Source organism: Oryza sativa, chromosome 9 (genome assembly GCF_034140825.1).
Source record: "Oryza sativa Japonica Group chromosome 9, ASM3414082v1".
Taxonomy (NCBI): Eukaryota; Viridiplantae; Streptophyta; class Magnoliopsida; order Poales; family Poaceae; genus Oryza; species Oryza sativa.
Window position 1 is genome coordinate 5,140,001 of NC_089043.1, and position 9,682 is coordinate 5,149,682.

The window sequence follows — 9,682 nt, forward strand, 5'->3', positions numbered from 1 at the left end:
GTAATTTATTTACTGCGAGAAAGTATGATAACCAATTAAGTGTAGTATTATTTTAAGTAATTTATTTACTAAGAGAATGAATGAGAACAACCTGACAGTAATTCATTTACTGAGAGAAGTAACCAATTGAGAAGGGCTGAAAACAACCTGGGAGTAATCCAATTACTGAGATAAGGAATGAATTGGATTCCGAGTAATTTATTTACTAATAAAAGATATTAACAGGGAGTAATTTAGTTACTACGTGTGCAAGAGAAATGTGCGGGTTACAGTTGGAATGGACTATTTACTAATAATAAGATATTATCTGCGAGTAATTTATTTACTGAAAGACAAAAATGGTGAGAGAGAGAAAAAGGTGCGGGAGACGGTGGGAGAGCCCCCTGGTGAGGGTGGGGGGTGGGGGTGGGTGCTGTGAACGGAGTAGTTTAGTTATTGCGCACCCCATACGCGGTTTAGCGCATCCCTATGTATATCTGTATATACATATATATATATATATATATATATATATATATATATATATATATATATATATATATATATATATATATATATATATTTGCTTGTCACATTTTCTTACCTCTTCAAAATCTGCTTGCGTTTCCGGCATCTTATTGCTAGCTACATGATAAAATTAATAAGATCTGATCGTCAGGTGTGTTTGAAATGGTATTTGTTCTCTTTTTATATTAATCAAAAATTCAAAATCTTTGCCACCTATATTGTCCTTGGACTACATGCACACTATGCTCGCTCTGAGTGAAATATATATATGTGATCATAGCAATGTCGATGATGTTCAACACAAATATATATATGTGATTATAGCAATGTCGTTGATGTTCAACAAAAAAAAAAGCAATGTCGATGAACTGTGATCTCATCTTAATTAATCATTTAGTGACCTGTCCTTTATGTAGGACATTCCAGGACATCGTCTTCCCGAATCAAGATGCATTGACAGAGGGATTTGAATTAATGATGAGAGTTAATTGATTACATGATAGAAAGGTCTGTAACTAGTACTGATCGAGCTCAGGATACCCTTAATCAAATACATGCTTAGTAGAGTTATTTTCTTACCTCTTTAAAGGTAATAATAATGCATGCAAGGGACCACATCGATCGATCTCCTAGTATTAGTTTGTGATATATCTCGGTGGAACGCAAATTACTAGCATTGTAGAGAAAGGCAATATATATTTGTCCCACGATAACCCTCATACAAGCTAAGGTAGTATTTGGTTACAAGAATGGGATGAGATGGGACGAACCCACTTTTAAAAGTGCTTAGTTTAGGGGTGAGTGGGATGGGTTGGTCCTTGGAGAGGAATATTCCTCTCAGATCCGGGATCAACCGATCCGGCCAAATCTTGCGGACGAACTCGTCCCACCTGGGACTAGCGGATGGCGTGACGACGCCCTGCTCGCCCTCGGGAGATGGTGGGCTCGAGCGAAGGCAGACGGATCGAGCGACGGCGGCGGTGGGGGCCTCGGCGACGGTGGATCCCGTGGTGGGGAGGGCGGATCCGGCGATGGGGACGGCTGCGGCAACCGTGCTCCTCCACCCGGACGACCGCGATGGTGGCCACGGCCGGGGCCAAGGTCGAGGCCGACAGCGCCCTCCTCGGCGCGGCAGAGGTGGGGCCTGACGGCGATGCGGCCATGGGAGGCGAAGGAGAAGGAGAGGGAGCCAGGGAAGGAGAGGAGGAGGCACTTGCTGGCAGTAGCGGAGAGGGAGGTGAGGGCAGAGGCGGAGGCGGCCATAGTTGCTCTGCCCGCTTGCCCGCTCGTGCCGCTCCTCCACCTTCTTGTCGTCAGGTTGTAGTCGCGCACCTTCGCCCGGCTGACCGTCGTCGGTGGTTGCAAACGGTGTCCATCCCATCCCTCTCTCATCCCTTCAACCAAACAAAAAACTGGGATCGTCCTATTCTACAAACCAAACACGCGAGTGGAATCATCCTAACCCTAAAATCAGAGGTGGTTTCATCCATTCCACATAGTCCCAAAACCAAACACATGCTAAGTGCTCCTAGCTAGCAAGTGGCACTCTAATAAATCTCTACTATTATAAAAATTAAAAATGTTTTTGTAGGTATTTTGGTACATCATCCATGTTTGAGTTGGTTTTTAAGTTCGTTCATTTTTTGAAATGCAGTTCTGTGTTTGAGTTCGATTTTAAACTCGTTTCCTTTTGGAAATACAGAAGGAGTCGTATATAAAATCTCTTTAAAAAAACTCACATGCTAACTTAAGATAAAAGTCGTACTTCTAATTGCAGCTCATGATTTTCTAAAAAGAAACATTTAAGCGAATTCCCACAGTGAATTTTACCCTATCTAAATCATATAACAATAATAAGATTAAAGTAGCATTCACCCGTTGCAACGCACGGGTATATTTTCTAGTTAAATAAATATCTTAGTCATTAATTTTCAATTAACTCGGTGTACCCGTTTGTTTCGACCATGAGATTAGATTCCTACCTCTCCTTCCCAATTTACGATGGCTCTCATGCATGGTTTGGTCCCACCAAAATAATTAATTAGGATTTCTCACAAAGAAAATCAACGAACAAAATTTTAGATGCAAAGCCACGGGAACAAAATGCAACACACCTCTCAGCTCGCCTTTTTTACCACTATCAAACAAGATGGACCTACACATCGTCTTTTCGATATGTGCCCAGAAACAAGCTAGAAGAAAGACACTTACATCTCTTTATTATTAGATCTCTAAACATACCGTGCCACTTCTCTCGATCTTTCTTTAAGCGTGCAACTTTTATACTACTCCATGGTAGTGGTGCTTATCTTCTGATCTGTTGTAACTAGCTTCAACAAAGTGATATATCAAAGCTCCATGGCTTTTGGATAATATATTTGTAGGATCGAATAGCAGTAACTAAGCCAATTAGAGAGAGGGGTGAATGGTTGCAGTACCAAAAAATCGAAACTTTTAGCGGAATTAAAAGTTACCCTCGAATCCGATGTAGATCGGTCTGATCGGAGTTGATCCGCTAGTCTGACAACGCCTATGTCGTGCGGTCTGACCGGTGTTGATCTCCCAGTCGAACCGCCCTGCAATCGCCTCTACCTCCTGTCGCCGCCGCCGGTTAGACCACCGTGTTCCTGTCGGTCTGACCGTCTGCGAATCCGAGCAAACACAAATTGAAGATGTCTCAAAGTAGATTAAAACTTTATTACTTCTCTCTGTGTTTACAAAGTGCAACAACAACATTCCTCATAAAAATCTCGACTAAACTCAAAACACTAACTTTTTTCTCTTAACTCAACTCTCTAAAAAACGATAACACCCCTCCCTTTCTATATATACCTGACGTAAGTAGCCTAAAGCCACAATCCAACCTTGTACAGTAAGTCTTAATCTCCTAAGAAACCTTCCCATACAAGAAACAAACTTTACAAACTCCAATTGTACCAAATTTGGACTCCCTCCAAATTTGACTACGCATCCCATACGCACACAATACTCCATCGTATGTCATATGGAATCTTCACCAACCGCGTGCATTAATCTTTAGCCTAAGCATCCCGCATGATATCATGATCGTGTGGACATCATCTTCTCCCAAGTTGGCTTCCAATCCATCATCGGGAACATTCTCCCGAGGCATCAAGACCACTTATGCATACATCAACCAAGAAACCATATATGAGCATAGTTCTCATCAACTTAACTTATTGTTAGCAAACAACAATATTACATACGCATAGTATTCATCTAGAAGTCATAAACATATATGAATTATCCACGGATATCCAACGAAACAACCCGAAACCAAAACCGACACAGAGTCGGCTGGTCAGACCACGGGTTGACTGGCCTGACTGCTCACTATACTCCGTCTGATTGGCCTTACCCAGCCGGTCTGACCGCAACCGTCAGACTTATCAAACCTATCCATCACCTGTAAAATCCAATCATCTCCAAAACCACTTCACCAATAATCTCCAAATATCAAAACTAATAATCTCAGATGCCAATTGTTTATTATAGAATAAGAATGAAATACCCTTTGATTTTACAATATATACTAACATTGTAGGTTTTTGGGTGCTGTCAGTTGAATTTTTAGCACTTAGTCCGAGGTGCCTCGACCCCGCGTGCTTTGCCGCCGGAAATTTGTTTATTGATATTTTTAGGAAAGTAACTAACTCTGTCAGTTAGTTGCTAATTAATCGTTTTCAAGGGGGTAATGCATGAAAAAAGAAACATAATATAAACGTAGGTACTCACATGTACACGTGTACTTACTCATATGCATGTATACATGTACACCCTACCTCTATAAGCATCTCTGAGAGACTGCACCGGTATATTTTGAGTTTAACAAAATTATCACCGGCGCATCGCTGTCGACGGAAACATCATCTACCATTGAAAGGATAATTACCCATGTTAAGTGTAGCTATGGGTACCATCCTCCCGCTCCTTTACTTCTGTCCCTGTATTAGTTGAAATAACATTTAAATTATACATATAATTTTTATTCAATCACATTGTTATATTTTGTACAATTAAATCAAATCAATAACTTAAGAACAATGTTGACTATTTTTTTTTACCAGAAACAGTGAGAGACCCCCACAATATGGACTATATTTTCATTTATAAAAAGTAATTGTTTTGGGCCGTAGTTTGACCCTTTGCATATATAATGGACAAAAAAAAGAAAACATATGTTATAAAATCATATATCACATCATGCATAACTAAATTAGTTCTACAATGTTTTAAAAAAAATTCAACATTAATATTATTTACCATTAAATTAATAATTTAAGATCTATATTAATTATATTTTTAACATGTCAAATAAAATTGTATTTTAGTTTGTATTTTTATTCTTTGCATGTAATCCTAACAGACATGAAAATTATGAAAAAGATAACAATATAGAGTATATATATCAGTATATATCCATTATCGGTTCACAAATATGTACAACTGAATTAGATTTATAATATCAACAAGAAACATGTCATATCTTTGGGCTTTGCGTGGCATTCAAGAATTTTGAAAAATCATGAAAAGAAAATAATGATATGAGTAATAGAATCACATAAATATGCTTACTATGTAGGGTTCAGTATGTTTGTGCCACATCAGTTCACAAATATGTTCACAAATATGCACGACTCAATTAGATTTACAATATCAGTCATATCTTTGGGCTTTGCATACCGTTCGGGACTTATGAAAAATCATGAGAAAAACTTAATGACATGAATTATATCGTCCAATAAATATGTTTAGCATTTAGGGTCCAGTCTATTCAGATCATATGGGGATAACCTAAAATATTGATTCTATTACCATCATGTATAGATTCTACATTTTGCAAACTGCACCCTAAATAATAAGTAAAAGAATGGAGAGAGTACATGCCATGTTTTTTTCCCTTTGATTTTTATTAAATAAGCATGGTATACGGGTATATCATACTAAGTTTAGTTAATTAGGTAACATAAATCATAGTAAACTTTTATATGAAAAATAATACAATAAAAATATACTTCAAAATTGGCATAACAAAAGTGTACTTTAGTCCATGGTGCCTAAATATTTATAAATTATCTACACATACTAATTATATTTATATAGCTCTGTTGTTATTTCAAAGTAAATTCATTTTTAGCAGAAAATAAGGAATCATATGAAAAACAGAGGGGGTGTACACGTAAATAGAAATCTGTCTTTAATTAGAAATAGTCGTATTATCCATATTTTTAACAGAAAATATATTTAATTAATATGTTCTAAAATCCATAAATACATCTACAATATACAAGAAAAAATGTTACGTAAAGTTTATAAACTCCATAAGTAAGACATGCTAAATATTTAAAAAAAGAAACACACATAGTAAATAATTGTTCATAAACTAAAGACCATGCAGATAATAATTTCATATGAACCAACTCCATTGTTGCCATTCAATATTTTCTCATAAATTAAAGACCGCATGGTTTAAGTTATTTACGTCGGTGGAGGCCCTAATGTCGTCAAGTTCAAGCAAGACATCAATAACAACGGTCAAAAAGACGGCGCCTCCATCTCTCTGTTGGCGCAAAAAAAGTTAAAAAAAAAACTAGAACTGCATGATCTAAGAACATCAATCAACTAATTCAACATCGATGGCTTAGATCATGTTTTTCCGCACTAAGCAAAGATGACCATGTATGGGCTAAATAATTGAGATTATGTAAATTAAAACTCCAACAGGAATGTCTCATGTATCTCTTTATTGTAACAGTATGGTTATGACCACTTTTTTCTTATTCAATGTAATGTACCTGTTTGGTGAGAAAAGAAGATACTTCCTCTGTTTTACAATGTAAGTCATTCTAGCACTTTCCACATTCATATTGATGTTAATGAATCTAAATAAATATATATGTCTAGATTCATTAACATCAATATAAATGTTGGAATTGCTAGAATGACTTACATTGTGAAACGGAGGGAATATATAGGATCACAAACAAGCTCAGAACGAACACATTAATTTGATTATCAAAACCAGAGATCGAGTCACGTGGAACCGTCAAATGTAGAGAGCCAACGAACTGTGTAGCATCGCGGTTGCGGCTTAGCAACAACCATGCATAAAGTCCTTGGAATTGTTGGAAATGTTGGTAATAAATTGGTCGACTTGATACTGTTTATTCTAGTAAACGTTGAATATATTGTCAAATTTTAAATTTATTGCATCTTAATTACAAATTCCAATATAAATCCCTAGCATGATGTGTCTTGTTTGAACTCATATTCACTATTATAAATTGACATACAATACTAAAATCGTTTTCACAAGCGGTATAAAGTGATTTTTGCATGCAGCCATCCCAAATGCATGCGCCAAAAGGACTGTGAAAAATCAGATTTTTGCATGCGGCCAGTGCAACCACATGCAAAAATCTCATTAATTTTCGCATACGGTCACCTATACAACCGAATGAAAAAAAAATTTGGCTCAAATAAAAATCTAAAAAGCCCAAGCGAACTCTAGCATGTCATCGTCATCGGCTGGATCCGCGTGAGGTGGTGCCCAAGCCGGACGTCCTTCACACCGGATCCGCCTCCCGCCATCATCGTCGGCGCCGGATCCACGCCGGGCGTCGCCGCCCACTCCCGCGCGGTCAGTGAGGAGAGGAAGAGAGGAGAGGAGAAAAGAGAGACAGAGAGGAAGAGACATAAGGAGAGGGACAGAGGAGAGGAGGTGAAAAAAAATTTAAAGTGGTGAGAGGGAAATGAGAGAGGGGGAGAAAATATATGTGAAGAACATGCATGGGGTATTTTCGACACTTAAGAGGCCTACATGTGAAAATCTATTTTATGCGCCCCCCATGAGAAGACCACATGAAAAAACAGACTTACTTTGGTCTCTTTTTGAGCCATATGCGAAAATGAGGCTTGATTTTTGCTGGCGTGGCAAGTTACAATCCGTCTGCAACCTACAGGGTTCCTCGTATACAAAAATCGTTTATGTAGTTGTGATAATAATAAATTTTTGTGTGTATTTATATATAATACTTTTTAAGTAGTAGAAAACGCAAATATTAGAGAATGACATAATATCAAATAACTAGAAGGAGTGAGACTTTGAATCCAGATTGGCTAACCCACCATCTTGTGAAGCTAGCGGAAAGACCCCTAGACTTTTTTACTAGCAGAAAAATAGAAAGTTCATTTATTAACAGGTATGTATGCCAAAGGGAAAATTATACATTTTTATATATATCCATCCTAAAAAAGTATACAAGTAATACTAATTTAAATGTAAGTAGTATCAATAGCATATGTGCCAATAATGCACTGGTATTTACAGGTTCAAACTTAGTACTCCAGGTCATCTCTACGCATTAATATGGCAGGTGGCATGTGTTGTCTGTATCTTCCTCCAATGTATAATCCAACACGACAAATCAAATAGCATCTTAATTAGTACCGTATTTCCGGTAAGTAAAGTACAAATTAAGGCTTCCCCGGGTTTGATGCAAGTGCAAACGTGCAGCAGTTCTTCCTTGGCCGCAACTTGATCTACGCCGTACATTTGGTCCTTAATTAATTAATTAGCTAGTGATAGTTGTTGTTATTGAAGTGTGGAACCAACCAGCCCACACGGATGCATCGTATTGTTTTTGCAAGCAAGAGCAAATCTTCTATTATATATATATTCATTAAACTTTCTACAAATGCTCTCAAGCTACCATGTGGCATCCTATAAACGCTTCTAAACTGCTACGTGACACTCTTATAAATAAGAAAAATTTTATGAAAAAGAAAAAAATCAAACCGTTGATTTCATTAAATTTAGTGGATCCATTATTTTAAGGGTTTAGATTTATCCAAATCGGTCTATCGGCAGAAACGTACGCACCCATCCTCTTTCTATCTTACGGCGTGCGCACCCCTCTTCATGGTTGTTAAAATTTAATCCATGATTTATTGCAGATTAATATATCTAATGGTCAACTTAACTCCTTGATTTCTCTCACGGAGAGGCAAAACCGGTTGAGGAATAAATTCTGATGCATGTCCCATGTACCGTGATGCATATGAGATTCATCAGTGGTCTTAGGTGGATGCTTTAATAAACGGTCATTATATACCATGACCTTTTAAACCTAACATCCAATTTATGATAAGCTTAAACCATTGTATTCATTTTAATTAAATTAACAATTTGAGCTCTATAATTAGACATCTAATGACTTTTTGTCAACTAAATTTCTCTATATATAAAAAAAAGTCCATTAAATTAACTTCCTACAGACGCTTCTAACATACCATATGGCGCTCTAATAAATTAGAGAAATTTCTATAAATTCAGAGAAAAAAGCAAAACATCTAGTTATCAGTTTTTATTTAATTATTATAAACTTAAAAAATAGATTAATTTGATATCTATCTATTATATACTATTATATACTAAAAATCCATTAAATTCCCTATAAACGCTCCTAAGGTGCCATGTGACGCTCCTACGAACGCTCCTAAACCGCCACATAGCACTTTCTAATCTAACCGTCGATTTTCACTTAAACTGGTAGGTCCATTATTTTAGACCGTTAGATTGGATATATTTAAAAATGTCTGCTTTATCTTAATGTCCTGGTAGGCCCATTATCTAATCACAGCTGCTTCTTAATGTCCGATATATACGAGAGAAATTTTCACGAGAAAAGTTGACGTACACTGCAATCAGATATACCCATATGTATTGTTCATTTAAAAAAACCAAACAAACATACATACGTATAGCTATAAAGCCAGAAAAAAACATACTACGCTGTATGCTGATAGAACGACGGTTTTAAAGTAGAATTTTCTATATTATAAAATAAAATTTATTACTCCGCGTATATTCATATATATGCACGGTTTAAACAAGATTAATATAAAGTATCAAATCATCTGTCTTTAAATGTTCATCTTTTAAATTATTTATGAAATATATATCTAGCTTATAATCGGTTATATTTCTTCAGTTAAATAAAATATTGATCACATATAATAGTTATATTGTAGTGCTAAATACATGGTGCCGGCATATAATACTTAATGTCATAATTATTTTAAAATAATTTAGCCAACATATAATAATTAATGTTATGATAATTTTTTAAATAATTTCACGTGATAAAAAGGA